Source organism: Procambarus clarkii, chromosome 9, assembly GCF_040958095.1.
Source record: "Procambarus clarkii isolate CNS0578487 chromosome 9, FALCON_Pclarkii_2.0, whole genome shotgun sequence".
Lineage (NCBI taxonomy): Eukaryota > Metazoa > Arthropoda > Malacostraca > Decapoda > Cambaridae > Procambarus > Procambarus clarkii.
In genome coordinates, this window is record NC_091158.1 from 44040698 (window position 1) to 44060507 (window position 19810).

Consider the following 19810-nt stretch of genomic DNA (forward strand, 5'->3'; position numbering starts at 1 on the left):
ATATCCCACCCTTGTCCGGGGTGCCCGCCCTCATATATCTCACCCCTGTTCGGGTGCACGCCTGCATATATCCCACCTTTGTACAGGTACCGGCCTGCATATATCCCACCCCTCTACGGGTGCCCGCTCTCATATATCCCACCCCTGTACGGGTGCCCGCCTGCATATATCCCACCTCTGTACGGGTGCCCGCCTGCATATATCCCACCCTTATACGGGTGCCCGCCCTCATATATTCCACCCCTGTACGGGTGCCCGCCCTCATATATCCCACCCCTGTACGGATGCCCCCCTCATATATCCCACCTCATTACGGGTGCCCGCCTCCATATATCCCACCTCTGTACGGGTGCCCGCTCTCATATATCCCACCCCTGTACGGGTGCCCCCTCATATATCCCACCCCTATACGGGTGCCCCCCTCATATATCCCACCTCTCTATGGGTGCCCGCCTGCATATATCCCACCCCTGTACGGGTGCCCGCCCTCATATATCCCACCCCTGTACGGGTGCCCCCTTCATATATCCCACCTCTTTACGGGTGCCCGCCTGCATATATCCTCCCCTGTACGGGTGCCCGCCCTCATATATCCCACCCTTGTATGGGTGCCCCTTTCATATATCCCACCCGTGTATTGGTGCCCGCCTGCATATATCCCACCCCTGTATGGGTGCCCGGCTGCATATATCCCACCCCTGTACGTGTGCCCCCCCTCATATATCCCACCTCTGTATGGGTGCCCGGCTGTATATATCCCACCCATGTATGGGTGCCCGCTTGCATATATTCCTCCCCTCTACGGGTGCCCGCCTTCATATATCCTACCCCTTTATGGGTGCCCGCCTGCATATATCCCACCCCTGTACGGGTGCCCGCCCGCATATATCCCACTCTTGTATAAGTGCCCGCCCTCATATATCCCACCCCTGTACGGGTGCCCCCCTCATATATCCCACCCCTGTACAGGTGCCCGCCCGCATATATGCCACTCCTGTATGGGTGCCCACCTGCAAATATCCCACCCTTGTATGGGGGTGCCCGCCCTCATGTATCTCACCCCTTTTCGGGTGCCCGCCTGCATATATCCCATCCCTGTACCGGTGCCCGCCCACATATATCTCAGCCCTGAACGGGTGCCCACCCTCATATATCTCACCCCTGTACAGGTGCCCGCCCTCATATATCCCACCCCTGTACAGGTGCCCGCCCTCATATAACCCACCCCTGTACGGGTGCCCCCCCCCCCTCATATATTCCACCCCTGTTCGGGTGCCCTCCGGCATATACCCCACCCTTGTACGGATGCGTGCCCTCATATATCCCACCCCTGTACGGGTGTCTGCCCTCATATATTCCTCCCCTGTACGGGTGTCCACCTTAATATATCTCACCCCTGTACGGGTGCCTGCCCTCATATATCCCAGCCCTGTACGGGTGCCCGCCTGCATATAACCCACCCCTGTATGGGTGCTCGCCTGCATATATCCCACCCCTGTGTGGGTGCCCGCCCTCATATATCCCACCCCTGTACGGGTGCCCGCCCCCATATATCCCTCCCTTTTATGGGTGCCCGCCTGCATATATCCCGCCTGCATATATGCCACCGCTGTATGGGTGCCCGCCGGCATATATCCCACCCCTGTACGGGTGCCCGCCTGCTTATATCCCACCCCTGTATGGGTGCCCACCTGCATATATCCCACGCGTGTACGGGTGCCCTCCCTCATATATCCGACCCCTGTACGGGTGCCCGCCTGCATATATCCCATCCCTGTATGGGTGCCCGCCCTCAAATATCCCACCCCTGTACGGGTGCCCTCCTCATATATCCCACCTCTGTATGGGTGCCCACCTGCATATATCCCACCCCTGTATGAGTGCGCGCCTGCATATATCCCTCCCCTTTTCGGGTGTCCGCCTGAATATATTATCCCATCCCTTTATGGGTGCCCGCCTGCATATATCCCACCACTGTACGGGTGCCCGCCCACATGTATCCCACCCCTGTACGGGTGCCCACCTGCATATATCCCACCCCCGTACGGGTGCCTGACCGCATATATCCGACTCCTGTACGGGTGCCCACCTGCATATATCCCACCCTTGTACGGGGTGCCCGCCCTTATATATCTCACCCCTGTTCGGGTGCACGCCTGCATATATCCCACCTTTGTACAGGTACTGGCCTGCATATATCCCACCCCGCTACGGGTGCCCGCCCTTATATATCCCACCCCTGTACGGGTGCCCGCCTGCATATATCTCACCTCTGTACGGGTGCCCGCCTGCATATATCCCACCCCTATACGGGTGCCCGCCTTCATATATCCCACCCCTGTACGGGTGCCCGCCCTCATATATCCGACCCCTGTACGGGTGTCCCCCTCATATATCCCACTTCATTACGGGTGCCCGCCTCCATATATCCCACCCTTCTACGGGTGCCCGCTCTCATATATCCCAACCTGGACGGGTGCCCCCCTCATATATCCCACCAGTGTATGGGTGCCCCCCTCATATATCCCACCTCTCTATGGGTGCCCGCCTGCATATATCCCACCCCTGTTCGGGTGCCCTCCCTCATATATCCCACCCCTGTACGAGTGCCCCCTTCATATATCCCACCTCTTTACGGGTGCCCGCCTGCATATAGCCCACCCCTGTACGGGTGCCCGCCCTCATATATCCCACCCCTGTATGGGTGCCCCTTTCATATATCCCACCCCTGTATGGGTGCCCGCCTGCATATATCCCACCCCTGTACGAGTGCCCCCCGACATATATCCCACCTCTGTATGGGTGCCCGGCTATATATGTCCCACCCCTGTAAGGGTGCCCGCCTGCATATATTCCTCCCCTGTACGAGTGCCCGCCTGCATATATCCCACCCCTGTATGGGTGCCCTCCCTCATATATCCCACCCCTGTACGGGTGCCCGCCCTCATATATCCCTCCCCTGTACGGGAGCCCGCCCGCATATATCCCATCCCTGTACGGGTGCCAGCCCTCATATATCCCTCCCCTGTATGAGTGCCCGCCCGCATATATCCCACCCCTGTACGTGTGCCCACCTTCATATATCCCACCCTTGTACAGGTGGCCGCCTTCATATATCTCAGCCCTGTACGGGTGTCCACCCTCATATATCTCACCCCTGTACAGTTGCCAGCCCTCATATATCCCACTCCTGTACAGGTGCCCGCCCTCATATATCTCACCCCTGTACGGATTTCCGCCCTCATATAACCCACCCCTGTACGGGTGCCCCCCCCCCCTCATATATTCCACCCCTGTACTGGTGCCCTCCGGCATATACCCCACCCTTGTACGGTTGCCCGCCCTCATATATTCCTCCCCTGTACGGGTGCCCACCTTAATATATCTCACCCCTGTATGGGTGCCTGCCCTCATATATCCCAGCCCTGTACGGGTGCCCGCCTGCATATATACCACCCCTGTACGGGTGCCCGCCTGCATATAACCCACCCCTGTATGGGTGCCCGCTCTCATATATCCCACCCCTGTACGGGTGCCCCCTCATATATCCCACCCCTGTACGGGTGCCCCCCTCATATATCCCACCTCTCTATGGGTGCCCGCCTGCATATATCCCACCCCTGTACGGGTGCCCGCCCTCATATATCCCACCCCTGTACGGGTGCCCCCTTCATATATCCCACCTCTTTACGGGTGCCCGCCTGCATATATCCTCCCCTGTACGGGTGCCCGCCCTCATATATCCCACCCTTGTATGGGTGCCCCTTTCATATATCCCACCCGTGTATTGGTGCCCGCCTGCATATATCCCACCCCTGTATGGGTGCCCGGCTGCATATATCCCACCCCTGTACGTGTGCCCCCCCTCATATATCCCACCTCTGTATGGGTGCCCGGCTGTATATATCCCACCCATGTATGGGTGCCCGCTTGCATATATTCCTCCCCTCTACGGGTGCCCGCCTTCATATATCCTACCCCTTTATGGGTGCCCGCCTGCATATATCCCACCCCTGTACGGGTGCCCGCCCGCATATATCCCACTCTTGTATAAGTGCCCGCCCTCATATATCCCACCCCTGTACGGGTGCCCCCCACATATATCCCACCCCTGTACAGGTGCCCGCCCGCATATATGCCACTCCTGTACGGGTGCCCACCTGCAAATATCCCACCCTTGTATGGGGGTGCCCGCCCTCATGTATCTCACCCCTTTTCGGGTGCCCGCCTGCATATATCCCATCCCTGTACTGGTGCCCGCCCACATATATCTCAGCCCTGAACGGGTGCCCACCCTCATATATCTCACCCCTGTACAGGTGCCCGCCCTCATATATCCCACCCCTGTACAGGTGCCCGCCCTCATATAACCCACCCCTGTACGGGTGCCCCCCCCTCATATATTCCACCCCTGTTCGGGTGCCCTCCGGCATATACCCCACCCTTGTACGGATGCGTGCCCTCATATATCCCACCCCTGTACGGGTGTCTGCCCTCATATATTCCTCCCCTGTACGGGTGTCCACCTTAATATATCTCACCCCTGTACGGGTGCCTGCCCTCATATATCCCAGCCCTGTACGGGTGCCCGCCTGCATATAACCCACCCCTGTATGGGTGCCCGCCTGCATATATCCCACCCCTGTGTGGGTGCCCGCCCTCATATATCCCACCCCTGTACGGGTGCCCGCCCCCATATATCCCTCCCTTTTATGGGTGCCCGCCTGCATATATCCCGCCTGCATATATCCCACACCTGTATGGGTGCCCGCCGGCATATATCCCACCCCTGTACGGGTGCCCGCCTGCTTATATCCCACCCCTGTATGGGTGCCCACCTGCATATATCCCACGCCTGTACGGGTGCCCTCCCTCATATATCCGACCCCTGTACGGGTGCCCGCCTGCATATATCCCATCCCTGTATGGGTGCCCGCCCTCAAATATCCCACCCCTGTACGGGTGCCCTCCTCATATATCCCACCTCTGTATGGGTGCCCGCCTGCATATATCCCACCCCTGTATGAGTGCGCGCCTGCATATATCCCTCCCCTTTACGGGTGTCCGCCTGAATATATCCCATCCCTTTATGGGTGCCCGCCTGCATATATCCCACCACTGTACGGGTGCCCGCCCACATGTATCCCACCCCTGTACGGGTGCCCACCTGCATATATCCCACCACCGTACGGGTGCCTGACCGCATATATCCGACTCCTGTACGGGTGCCCACCTGCATATATCCCACCCTTGTACGGGGTGCCCGCCCTCATATATCTCACCCCTGTTCGGGTGCACGCCTGCATATATCCCACCTTTGTACAGGTACTGGCCTGCATATATCCCACCCCGCTACGGGTGCCCGCCCTTATATATCCCACCCCTGTACGGGTGCCCGCCTGCATATATCTCACCTCTGTACGGGTGCCCGCCTGCATATATCCCACCCCTATACGGGTGCCCGCCTTCATATATCCCACCCCTGTACGGGTGCCCGCCCTCATATATCCGACCCCTGTACGGGTGTCCCCCTCATATATCCCACCTCATTACGGGTGCCCGCCTCCATATATCCCACCCCTGTACGGGTGCCCGCTCTCATATATCCCAACCTGGACGGGTGCCCCCCTCATATATCCCACCAGTGTATGGGTGCCCCCTCATATATCCCACCTCTTTACGGGTGCCCGCCTGCATATATCCCACCCCTGTACGGGTGCCCGCCCTCATATATCCCACCCCTGTATGGGTGCCCCTTTCATATATCCCACCCCTGTATGGGTGCCCGCCTGCATATATCCCACCCCTGTACGGGTGCCCCCCCTCATATATCCCACCTCTGTATGGGTGCCCGGCTATATATGTCCCACCCCTGTATGGGTGCCCGCCTGCATATATTCCTCCCCTGTACGGGTGCCCGCCTGCATATATCCCACCCCTGTATGGGTGCCCTCCCTCATATATCCCACCCCTGTACGGGTGCCCGCCCTCATATATCCCTCCCCTGTACGGGAGCCCGCCCGCATATATCCCATCCCTGTACGGGTGCCAGCCCTCATATATCCCTCCCCTGTATGAGTGCCCGCCCGCATATATCCCACCCCTGTACGTGTGCCCACCTTCATATATCCCACCCTTGTACAGGTGGCCGCCTTCATATATCTCAGCCTTGTACGGGTGTCCACCCTCATATATCTCACCCCTGTACAATTGCCCGCCCTCATATATCCCACTCCTGTACAGGTGCCCGCCCTCATATATCTCACACCTGTACGGATTTCCGCCCTCATATAACCCACCCCTGTACGGGTGCCCCCCCCTCATATATTCCACCCCTGTACTGGTGCCCGCCTGCATATATCCCACCCCTGTATGGGTGCCCTCCCTCATATATCCCACCCCTGTACGGGTGCCCGCCCTCATATATCCCTCCCCTGTACGGGAGCCCGCCCGCATATATCCCATCCCTGTACGGGTGCCAGCCCTCATATATCCCTCCCCTGTATGAGTGCCCGCCCGCATATATCCCACCCCTGTACGTGTGCCCACCTTCATATATCCCACCCTTGTACAGGTGGCCGCCTTCATATATCTCAGCCCTGTACGGGTGTCCACCCTCATATATCTCACCCCTGTACAGTTGCCCGCCCTCATATATCCCACTCCTGTACAGGTGCCCGCCCTCATATATCTCACCCCTGTACGGATTTCCGCCCTCATATAACCCACCCCTGTACGGGTGCCCCCCCCCCCCCTCATATATTCCACCCCTGTACTGGTGCCCTCCGGCATATACCCCACCCTTGTACGGTTGCACGCCCTCATATATTCCTCCCCTGTACGGGTGCCCACCTTAATATATCTCACCCCTGTATGGGTGCCTGCCCTCATATATCCCAGCCCTGTACGGGTGCCCGCCTGCATATATACCACCCCTGTACGGGTGCCCGCCTGCATATAACCCACCCCTGTATGGGTGCCCGCCTGCATATATCCCACCCCTATGCGGGTGCCCGCCCTCATATATCCCACCCCTGTACAGGTGCCCGCCCCCATATATCCCTCCCTTTTATGGGTGCCCGCCTGCATATATCCCGCCTGCATATATCCCACTCCTGTATGGGTGCCCACACCTATATATTCCACCCTTGTATGGGTGCTTGCCTGCATATATCCCACCCCTGTACGGGTGCCCGCCTGCTTATATCCCACCCCTGTATGGGTGCCCACCTGCATATATCCCACCCCTGTACGGGTGCCCTCCCTCATATATCCGACCCCTGTACAGGTGCCCGCCTGCATATATCCCATCCCTGTATGGGTGCCCGCCCTCATATATCCCACCCCTGTACGGGTGCCCTCCTCATATATCCCACCCCTGTATAGGTGCGCGATTGCATATATCCCTCCCTTTTACGGGTGTCCGCCTGTATATATCCCACCTCTTTATGGGTGCCCGCCTGCATATATCCCACCCCTGTACGGGTGCCCGCCCATATATATCCCACCCCTGTACGGGTGCCCACCTGCATATATCCCACCCCCGTATGTGTGCCCGCCCTCATATATCCCACCCCTCTACGGGTGCCCCCCTCACATATCCCATTCCTGTACGGGTGCCCGCCCGCATATATCCCACTCCTGTACGGGTGCCCACCTGCATATATCCCACCCTTGTCCGGGGTGCCCGCCCTCATATATCTCACCCCTGTTCGGGTGCACGCCTGCATATATCCCACCTTTGTACAGGTACCGGCCTGCATATATCCCACCCCTCTACGGGTGCCCGCCCTCATATATCCCACCCCTGTACGGGTGCCCGCCTGCATATATCCCACCTCTGTACGGGTGCCCGCCTGCATATATCCCACCCCTATACGGGTGCCCGCCCTCATATATCCCACCCCTGTACAGGTGCCCGCCCTCATATATCCCACCCCTGTACGGATGCCCCCCTCATATATCCCACCTCATTACGGGTGCCCGCCTCCATATATCCCACCTCTGTACGGGTGCCCGCTCTCATATATCCCACCCCTGTACGGGTGCCCCCTCATATATCCCACCCCTGTACGGGTGCCCCCCTCATATATCCCACCTCTCTATGGGTGCCCGCCTGCATATATCCCACCCCTGTACGGGTGCCCGCCCACATATATCCCACCCCTGTACGGGTGCCCCCTTCATATATCCCACCTCTTTACGGGTGCCCGCCTGCATATATCCCACCCCTGTACGGGTGCCCGCCCTCATATATCCCACCCTTGTATGGGTGCCCCTTTCATATATCCCACCCCTGTATTGGTGCCCGCCTGCATATATCCCACCCCTGTATGGGTGCCCGCCTGCATATATCCCACCCCTGTACGTGTGCCCCCCCTCATATATCCCACCTCTGTATGGGTGCCCGGCTGTATATATCCCACCCATGTATGGGTGCCCGCTTGCATATATTCCTCCCCTCTACGGGTGCCCGCCTTCATATATCCTACCCCTTTATGGGTGCCCGCCTGCATATATCCCACCCCTGTACGGGTGCCCGCCCGCATATATCCCACTCTTGTATAAGTGCCCGCCCTCATATATCCCACCCCTGTACGGGTGCCCCCCTCATATATCCCACCCCTGTACAGGTGCCCGCCCGCATATATGCCACTCCTGTACGGGTGCCCACCTGCAAATATCCCACCCTTGTATGGGGGTGCCCACCCTCATATATCTCACCCCTGTACAGGTGCCCGCCCTCATATATTCCACCCCTGTACAGGTGCCCGCCCTCATATATCCCACCCCTGTACGGGTGCCCCCCCTCATATATTCCACCCCTGTTCGGGTGCCCTCCGGCATATACCCCACCCTTGTACGGATGCGTGCCCTCATATATCCCAGCCCTGTACGGGTGCCCGCCTGCATATAACCCACCCCTGTATGGGTGCCCGCCTGCATATATCCCACCCCTGTGTGGGTGCCCGCCCTCATATATCCCACCCCTGTACGGGTGCCCGCCCCCATATATCCCTCCCTTTTATGGGTGCCCGCCTGCATATATCCCACCCCTGTATGGGTGCCCGCCGGCATATATCCCACCCCTGTACGGGTGCCCGCCTGCTTATATCCCACCCCTGTATGGGTGCCCACCTGCATATATCCCACGCCTGTACGGGTGCCCTCCCTCATATATCCGACCCCTGTACGGGTGCCCGCCTGCATATATCCCATCCCTGTATGGGTGCCCGCCCTCAAATATCCCACCCCTGTACGGGTGCCCTCCTCATATATCCCACCTCTGTATGGGTGCCCGCCTGCATATATCCCACCCCTGTATGAGTGCGCGCCTGCATATATCCCTCCCCTTTTCGGGTGTCCGCCTGTATATATCCCACCCCTTTATGGGTGCCCGCCTGCATATATCCCACCACTGTACGGTTGCCCGCCCACATGTATCCCACCCCTGTACGGGTGCCCACCTGCATATATCCCACCCCCGTACGGGTGCCTGACCGCATATATCCCACTCCTGTACGGGTGCCCACCTGCATATATCCCACCCTTGTACGGGGTGCCCGCCCTCATATATCTCACCCCTGTTCGGGTGCACGCCTGCATATAACCCACCTTTGTACAGGTACTGGCCTGCATATATCCCACCCCGCTACGGGTGCCCGCCCCTATATATCCCACCCCTGTACGGGTGCCCGCCTGCATATATCCCACCTCTGTACGGGTGCCCGCCTGCATATATCCCACCCCTATATGGGTGCCCGCCTTCATATATCCCACCCCTGTACGGGTGCCCGCCCTCATATATCCGACCCCTGTACGGGTGTCCCCCTCATATATCCCACCTCATTACGGGTGCCCGCCTCCATATATCCCACCCCTGTACGGGTGCCCGCTCTCATATATCCCAACCTGGACGGGTGCCCTCCTCATATATCCCACCAGTGTATGGGTGCCCCCCTCATATATCCCACCTCTCTATGGGTGCCCACCTGCATATATCCCACCCCTGTTCGGGTGCCCGCCCTCATATATCCCACCCCTGTACGAGTGCCCCCTTCATATATCCCACCTCTTTACGGGTGCCCGCCTGCATATATCCCACCCCTGTACAGGTGCCCGCCCTCATATATCCCACCCCTGTATGGGTGCCCCTTTCATATATCCCACCCCTGTATGAGTGCCCGCCTGCATATAACCCACCCCTGTACGGGTGCCCCCCCTCATATATCCCACCTCTGTATGGGTGCCCGGCTATATATGTCCCACCCCTGAATGGGTGCCCGCCTGCATATATTCCTCCCCTGTACGGGTGCCCGCCTGCATATATCCCACCCCTGTACGGGTGCCCCCCCTCATATATCCCACCTCTGTATGGGTGCCCGGCTATATATGTCCCACCCCTGTATGGGTGCCCGCCTGCATATATTCCTCCCCTGTACGGGTGCCCGCCTGCATATATCCCACCCCTTTATGGGTGCCCGCCTGCATATATCCCACCCCTGTACAGGTGCCCGCCCGCATATATGCCACTCCTGTACGGGTGCCCACCTGCAAATATCCCACCCTTGTATGGGGGTGCCCGCTCTCATGTATCTCACCCCTTTTTCGAGTGCACGCTTGCATATATCCCACCCTTGTACGGGGGTGCCCGCCCTCATATATCTAACCCCTTTTCGGGTGCACGCCTGCATATATCCCACCCCTGTACGGGTACCGCCTGCATATATCCCACCCCTGTACGGGTGCCCGCCCTTATATATCTCACTCCTGTTTGGGTGCCCGCCTGCATATATCCCACCCGTATTCGGGTGCCCGCCTGCATATATCCCACCCCTGTATGGGTGCCCGCCTGCATATATCCCACGCCTGTACTAGTGCCCGCCTGCATATATCCCACCCCTGTACTGGTGCCCGCCCGCATATATCTCAGCCCTGTACGGGTGCCCACCCTCATATATCTCACCCCTGTACAGGTGCCCGCCCTCATATATCCCACCCCTGTACAGGTGCCAGCCCTCATATAACCCACCTCTGTACGGGTGCCCCCCCTCATATATTCCACCCCTGTTCGGGTGCCCTGCGGCATATACCCCACCCTTGTACGGATGCGTGCCCTCATATATCCCACCCCTGTACGGGTGTCTGCCCTCATATATTCCTCCCCTGTACGGGTGCCCACCTTCATATATCTCACCCCTGTACGGGTGCCTGCCCTCATATATCCCAGCCCTGTACGGGTGCCCGACTGCATATATACCACCCCTGTACGGGTGCCCGCCTGCATATAACCCACTCCTGTATGGGTGCCCGCCGGCATATATCCCACCCCTGTACGGGTGCCCGCCCTCATATATCCCACCCCTGTACGGGTGCCTGTCCCCATATATCCCTCCCTTTTACGGGTGCCCGCCTGCATATATCCCGCCTGCATATATCCCACCCCTGTATGGGTGCCCGCCGGCATATATCCCACCCCTGTACGGGTGCTCGCCTGCTTATATCCCACCCCTGTATGGGTGCCCACATGCATATATCCCACGCCTGTACTGGTGCCCTCCCTCATTTATCCGACCCCTGTACGGGTGCCCGCCTGCATATATCCCATCCCTGTCTGGGTTCCCGCCCTCATATATCCCACTCCTGTACGGGTGCCCTCCTCATTTATCCCACCTCTGTATGGGTGCCCGCCTGCATATATCTCACCCCTGTATGGGTGCGCGGCTGCATATATCCCTCCCCTTCACGGGTGACCGCCTGTATATATCCCACCCCTTTATGGGTGCCCGCCTGCATATATCCCACCCCTGTACGGGTGCCCGCCCACATGTATCCCACCCCTGTACGGGTGCCCACCTGCATATATCCCACCACCGTATGGGTGCCCGCCCTCATATATCCCACCCCTGTACGGGTGCCCCCCTCACATATCCCATCCCTGTACGGGTGCCCGCCCGCATATATCCCACTCCTGTACGGGTGCCCACCTGCATATATCCCACCCTTGTACGGGGTGCCCGCCCTCATATATCTCACCCCTGTTCGGGTGCACGCCTGCATATATCCCACCTTTGTACAGGTACTGGCCTGCATATATCCCACCCCTCTACGGGTGCCCGCCCTTATGTATCCCACCCCTATACGGGTGCCCGCCTTCATATATCCCACCCCTGTACGGGTGCCCGCCCTCATATATCCGACCCCTGTACGGGTGCCCGCCTGCATATATCCCACCTATGTACGGGTACTGGCCTGCATATATCCCACCCCTCTACGGGTGCCCGCTCTCATATATCCCACCCCTGTACGGGTGCCCGCTGGCATATATCCCACCCTTGTACGGGTGCCCGCCTGCATATATCCCACCCCTATACGGGTGCCCGCCCTCATATATCCCACCCCTGTACGGGTGCCCGCCCTCATATATCCCACCCCTGCACGGGTGCCCCTTTCATATATCCCACCTCATTACTAGTTCCCGCCTGCATATATCCCACCCCTGTACGGGTGCCCGCCCTCATATATCCCACCCCTGTACGGGTGCCCCCTTCATATATCCCACGTCTTTACGGATGTCCGCCTGCATACATCCCACCCCTGTACTGGTGCCCGCCCTCATATATCCCACCCCTGTATGGGTGCCCCTTTCATATATCCCACCCCTGTATGGGTGCCCGCCTGCATATATCCCACCCCTGTACGCGTGCTCCCCTCATATACCCCACCCCTGTATGGGTGCCCGCCTGCATATATTCCTCCCCTGTACGGGTGCCCGCCCGCATATATCCCACCCCTGTACGGGTGCCCCCCTCATATATCCCACCTCTGTATGGGCGCCCGGCTGTATATGTCCCACCCCTGTATGGGTGCCCGCCTGCATATATTCCTCCCCTTTACGGGGTTCCCGCCTGCCTATATCCCACCCCTTTATGGGTGCCCACCTGCATATATCCCACTCCTGTATAAGTGCCCGCCCTCATATAACCCACCCCTGTACGGGTGCCCCCCCTCATATATCCCACCCCCTGTACAGGTGCCCGCCCGCATATATCCCACTCCTGTACGGGTGCCCACCTGCATATATCCCACCCTTGTATGGGGGTGCCCGCCCTCATATACCTCACCCCTTTTCGGGTGCACGCCTGCATATATCCCACCCCTGTACGGGTACCGCCTGCATATATCCCACCCCTGTACGGGTGCCCGCCCTCATATATATCACCCCTGGTCGGGTGCCGGCCTGCATATATCCCACCCCTGTATGGGTGCCCGCCTGCATATATCCCACCTCTGTACGGGTGCCCGCCTGCATATATCCCACCCCTGTACTGGTGCCCGCCTGCATATATCCCACCCCTGTACGGGTGCCCGCCTGCTTATATCCCTCCCCTGTATGGGTGCCCACCTGCATATATCCCAGACCTCTACGGGTGCCCTCCCTCATATATCCGACCCCTGTACGGGTGCCCGCCTGCATATATCCCATCCCTGTATGGGTGCCCGCCCTCATATATCCCACCCTTGTACGGGTGCCCTCCTCATATATCCCACCTCTGTATGGTTGCCCGCCTGCATATATCCCTCCCCCTGTACGGATGCCCGCCTGCGTATATCCCCCCCCCTGTACGGGTTCCCGGCTTCATATATTCCACCCCTTTACAGGTGCCCACCTGCATATATCCCATCCCTGTACGGGTGCCCACCTGCATATATTCCACCCCTGTACGTTTGCCCGCCTGCGTATATCCCACCCCTGTACGGGTGCCCGCCTCCATATATTCCACCCCTGTACGGGTGCCCACATGCATATATCCCACCCCTGTACGGGTGCCCGTCTGCATATATCTCACCCCTGTACGGGTGTCCGCCCTCATATATCCCACCCCTATACGGGTGCCCGCCTGCATATATCCCAGCCCTGTACGGGTGCCTGCCTGCATATATCCCACCTCTGTATGGGTGCCCGCCTGCATATATCCCACCCCTGTATGGGTGCCCGCCTGCGTATATCCCACCCCTGTACGGGTTCCCGTTACCATATATCCCTCCCTTGTATGGGTGCTCGCCTGCATATATCCCACCTCTGTACCGGTGCCCGCCCTCATATATCCCACCCCTGTACGGGTGCCCGCCCCCATATATCCCACCCTTGTATGGGTGCCCGCCTACATATATCTCACCCTTGTACGGGTGCCCACCTACATATATCCCACCCCTGTAAGGGTGCCCGCCTGCATATATCCCATCCCTGTACGGGTGCCCGCCCTCATATATCCCACCCCTGTACGGGTCCCCGCCCCCATATATCCTACCCTTGTATGGGTGCCCGCCTCCATATATCCCACTCCTGTACGGGTGCCCGCCCGTATATATTCCACCCCTGTACAGGTGCTCACCCTCATATATCCCACCCTTGTACGGGTGCCCGGCTTCATATATCCCAACCCGGTAAGGGTGCCTCCCCCTCATATATCCCACCCTTGTACGGGTGCCGGCTCTCATATATCCTACCCCCTGTACTGGTATCCGCCCTCATATATTCTCCCCTGTACGGGAGAGCGCCTGCATATATACCACCCCTTTACGGGTGCCCGCTCTCATATATCCCACCCCTGTACAGGTGCCCGCCCTTATATATCCCACCCCTGTACGGGTGCCCGCTCTCATATATCCTACCCCTGTACAGGTGCCCGCCCTCATATATCCCACCCCTGTACGGGTGCCCGACCCTATATATAACACCCTTGTACGGGTGCCCGCCTTCATATATCTCACCCCTGTATGGGTGCCCGCCTGCATGTATCCCACCCCTGAACGGGTGCCGGACCTCATATATCCCACCCTCTGTACGGGTGCCCGCTTTCATATATATCCCACCCCTGTACGGGTGCCTGCGCTCATATATCCCACCCCTGTACGGGAGCCCGCCCTCATATATTCCACCCCTGTACGGGAGCTATTCCGCATATATCCCATCCCTGTACGGGTGCCCTCCCTCATATATCCCACCCCTGTACGGGTGCCAACCCTCATATATCCCACCCCTATACGGGAGCCCGCCCGCATATATCCCATCCCTGTACGGGTGCCCGCCCTCATATATCCCGCCAATGTATGGGTGCCCGCCCGCATATATCCCACCCCTGTACGTGTGCCCGCCTTCATATATCCCACCCCTGTACAGGTGCCCGCCATCATATATCTCAGCCCTGTACGGGTGCCCACCCTCATATATCTCACCCCTGTACAGGTGCCCGCCCTCATATATCCCACCCCTGTACAGGTGCCCGCCCTCATATATCTCACCCCTGTATGGATGGCCGCCCTCATATATCCCACCCCTGTGCGGGTGCCCGCCCTCATCTATCCCACCCCTGTACGGGTGCCCGCCCCCATATACCCCTCCCTTTTATGGGTGCCCGCCTGCATATATCCCGCCTGCATATATCCCACTCGTGTATGGGTGCCCACCCCTATATATTCCACCCCTGTATGGGTGCCCGCCTGCATATATCCCACCCCTGTACGGGTGCCCGCCTGCTTATATCCCACCCCTGTATGGGTGCCTACCTGCATATATCCCACCCCGTACGGGTGCCCTCCCTCATATATCCGACCCCTGTACGGTTGCCCGCTTGCATATATCCCATCCCTGTATGAGTGCCCGCCCCCATATATCCCATCCCTGTACGGGTGCCCTCCTCAGATATCCCACCTCTGTATGGGTGCCTGCCTGCATATATCCCACCCCTGTTTGGATGCGCGCCTGCATATATCCCTCCCCTTTACGGCTGCCCACCTGTATATATCCCACCCCTTTATGGGTGCCCGCCTGCATATATCCCACCCCTGTACGGGTGCCCGCCCACATATATCCCACCCCTGTACGGGTGCCCACCTGCATATATCCCACCCCTGTATGGGTGCCCGCCCTCATATATCCCACCCCTGTACGGGTGCCCCCCTCACATATCCCACCCTTGTACGCGTGCCCGCCCGCATATATCCCACTCCTGTACGGGTGCCCACCTGCATATATCCCACCCTTGTACGGGGTGCCCGCCCTCATATATCTCACCCCTGTTCGGGTGCACGCCCTCATATATCCCACCCCTGTACTGGTGCCCACGCTCATATATCCTAACCCTGTTCGGGTGCACGCCTGCATATATCCCACCTTTGTACGGGTACTGGCCTGCATATATCCCACCCCTTTACGGGTGCCCGCCCTCATATATCCCACCCCTGTACTGGTGCCCGCGCTCATATATCCTAACCCTGTACTGGTGCCCGCCTGCATATATCCCACCCCTATACGGGTGATCGCCCTCATATATCCCACCCCTGTACGGGTGCCCGCGCTCATATATCCCAACCCTTTACGGGTGCCCCCCTCATATATCCCACCTCATTACGGGTGCCCGCCTCCATATATCCCACCCCTGTACGGGTGCCCGTCTTTATATATCTGACCCCTGTACGGGTGCCCGCCTGCATATATCCCATCCCCGTATGGGTGCCCGCCCTCATATATCCCACCCCTGTACGGGTGCTTTTCTCATATATCCCACCCCTGTATGGGTGCCCGCCTGCATGTATCCCACCCCTGCATGGGTGGCCGCCTGTATATATCCCAACCCTGTACGGGTGCCCGCCTGCATATATCCCACCCCTGTATGGGTGCCCGCCTGCATATATCCCACCCCAGTACGGGTGCCCGCCTGCATATATCCCATCCCTGTATGGGTCCCCGCTCTCATATATCCCACCCCTGTACGGGTGCCCCCCCTCATATATATCACCTCAGTATGGGTGCCAGCCTGCATATATCCCACCCCTGTATGGGTGCCCGCCTGCATATATTCCTCCCCTGTACGGGTGCCCGCCTGCATATATCCCACCCCTTTATGGGTGCCCGCCTGCATATATCCCACCCCTGTACGGGTGCCCCCCTCTCATATATCTCACCCCTGTACGGGTGCCCGTCTGCATATATCCCACCACTGTATAAGTGCCCGCCCTCATATATGCCACCCCTGTACGGGTGCCCCCCTCATATATCTCACCCCTGTTCCAGTGCACGCCTGCATATACCCCACCCCTGTACGGGTGCCCGCCTGCATATATCCCACCCCTGTACGGGTTCCCGCCCTCATATATCTCTCCCCTGTTCGGGTGCCCGCCTGCATATATCCCACCCCTGTATGGGTGCCCGCCTGCATATATCCCACCCCTGTGCGGGTGCCCGCCTGCATATATCCCACCCCTGTATGGGTGCCCGCCTGCATATATCCCACCCCTGTTCGGGTTACCCGCCGGCTTATATCCAACCCCTGTATGGGTGCCCATCTGCATATATCCCACCCCTGTACGGGTGCCCTCACTCATATATCCGACCCCTGTACGGGTGCCCGCCTGCATATATCCCATCCTTGTGTGGATGCCCGCCCTCATATATCCCACCCCTGTATGGGTGCCCTCCTCATATATCCCACCTCTGTATGGGTTCCCGCCTGCATATATCCCACCCCTGTATGGGGGCGCGCCTGCATATATCCCTCCCCTTTACGGGTGCCCGCCTGCATATATCCCACCCCTTAATGGGTGCCTGCCTGCATATATCCCACCCCTGTACGGGTGCCCGCCCGCATATATCCCACCCATGTACGGGTGCCCGCCTGCATATATCCCTCCCCTGTATGGGTGCCCGCCCTCATATATCCCACCCCTGTACGGGTGCTCCCCTCATATATCCCACCCCTGTTCGGGTGCCCGCTCGCATATATCCCACTCCTGTACGGGTGCCCACCTGCATATATCCCACCCTTGTACGGGGTGCCCGACCTCATATATCTCACCCCCTGTTCGTGTGCACGCCTGCATATATCCCACCCCTGTACGGGTGCCCGCCTGCATATATCCCACCCCTATACGGGTGCCCGCCCTCATATATCCCACCCCTGTACGGGTGCCCGCGCTCATATATCCCAACCCTGTACGGGTGCCCCCCTCATATATCCCACTTCATTACGGGTGCCCGCCTCCATATATCCCACCCCTGTACGGGTGCCCGTCTTCATATATCCGACCCCTGTACGGGTGCCCGCCTGCATATATCCCATCCCTGTATGGGTGCCCGCCCTCATATATCCCACTCCTGTACGGGTGCCCTTCTCATATATCCCACCCCTGTATGGGTGCCCGCCTGCATGTATCCCACCCCTGTATGGGTGGCCGCCTGTATATATCCCACCCCTGTACGGGTGCCCGCCTGCATATATCCCACCCCTGTATGGGTGCCCGCCTGCATATATTCCACCCCTGTACGGGTTACCCGCCGGCTTATATCCCACCCCTGAATGGGTGCCCATCTGCATATATCCCACCCCTGTACGGGTGCCCTCACTCATATATCCGACCCCTGTACGGGTGCCCGCCTGCATATATCCCATCCTTGTGTGGATGCCCGCCCTGATATATCCCACCCCTGTATGGGTGCCCTCCTCATATATCCCACCTCTGTATGGGTGCCAGCCTGCATATATCCCAACCCTGTATGGGTGCCTGCCTGCATATATTCCTCCCCTGTACGGGTGCCCGCCTGCATATATCCCACCCCTTTATGGGTGCCCGCCTGCATATATCCCACCCCTGTACGGGTGCCCCCCCTCATATATCCCACCCCTGTACGGGTGCCCCCCTCATATATCTCACCCCTGTTCCAGTGCACGCCTGCATATACCCCACCCCTGTACGGGTGCCCGCCTGCATATATCCCACCCCTGTACGGGTTCCCGCCCTCATATATCTCTCCCCTGTTCGGGTGCCCGCCTGCATATATCCCACCCCTGTATGGGTGCCCGCCTGCATATATCCCACCCCTGTGCGGGTGCCCGCCTGCATATATCCCACCCCTGTATGGGTGCCCGCCTGCATATATCCCACCCCTGTTCGGGTTTCCCGCCGGCTTATATCCCACCCCTGTATGGGTGCCCATCTGCATATATCCCACCCCTGTACGGGTGCCCTCACTCATATATCCGACCCCTGTACGGGTGCCCGCCTGCATATATCCCATCCTTGTGTGGATGCCCGCCCTCATATATCCCACCCCTGTATGGGTGCCCTCCTCATATATCCCACCTCTGTATGGGTTCCCGCCTGCATATATCCCACCCCTGTATGGGGGCGCGCCTGCATATATCCCTCCCCTTTACGGGTGCCCGCCTGCATATATCCCACCCCTTAATGGGTGCCTGCCTGCATATATCCCACCCCTGTACGGGTGCCCGCCCGCATATATCCCACCCATGTACGGGTGCCCGCCTGCATATATCCCACCCCTGTATGGGTGCCCGCCCTCATATATCCCACCCCTGTACGGGTGCTCCCCTTATATATCCCACCCCTGTTCGGGTGCCCGCTCGCATATATCCCACTCCTGTACGGGTGCCCACCTGCATATATCCCACCCTTGTACGGGGTGCCCGCCCTCATATATCTCACCCCCTGTTCGGGTGCACGCCTGCATATATCCCACCCCTGTACGGGTGCCCGCCTGCATATATCCCACCCCTATACGGGTGCCCGCCCTCATATATCCCACCCCTGTACGGGTGCCCGCGCTCATATATCCCAACCCTGTACGGGTGCCCCCCTCATATATCCCACCTCATTACGGGTGCCCGCCTCCATATATCCCACCCCTGTACGGGTGCCCGTCTTCATATATCCGACCCCTGTACGGGTGCCCGCCTGCATATATCCCATCCCTGTATGGGTGCCCGCCCTCATATATCCCACTCCTGTA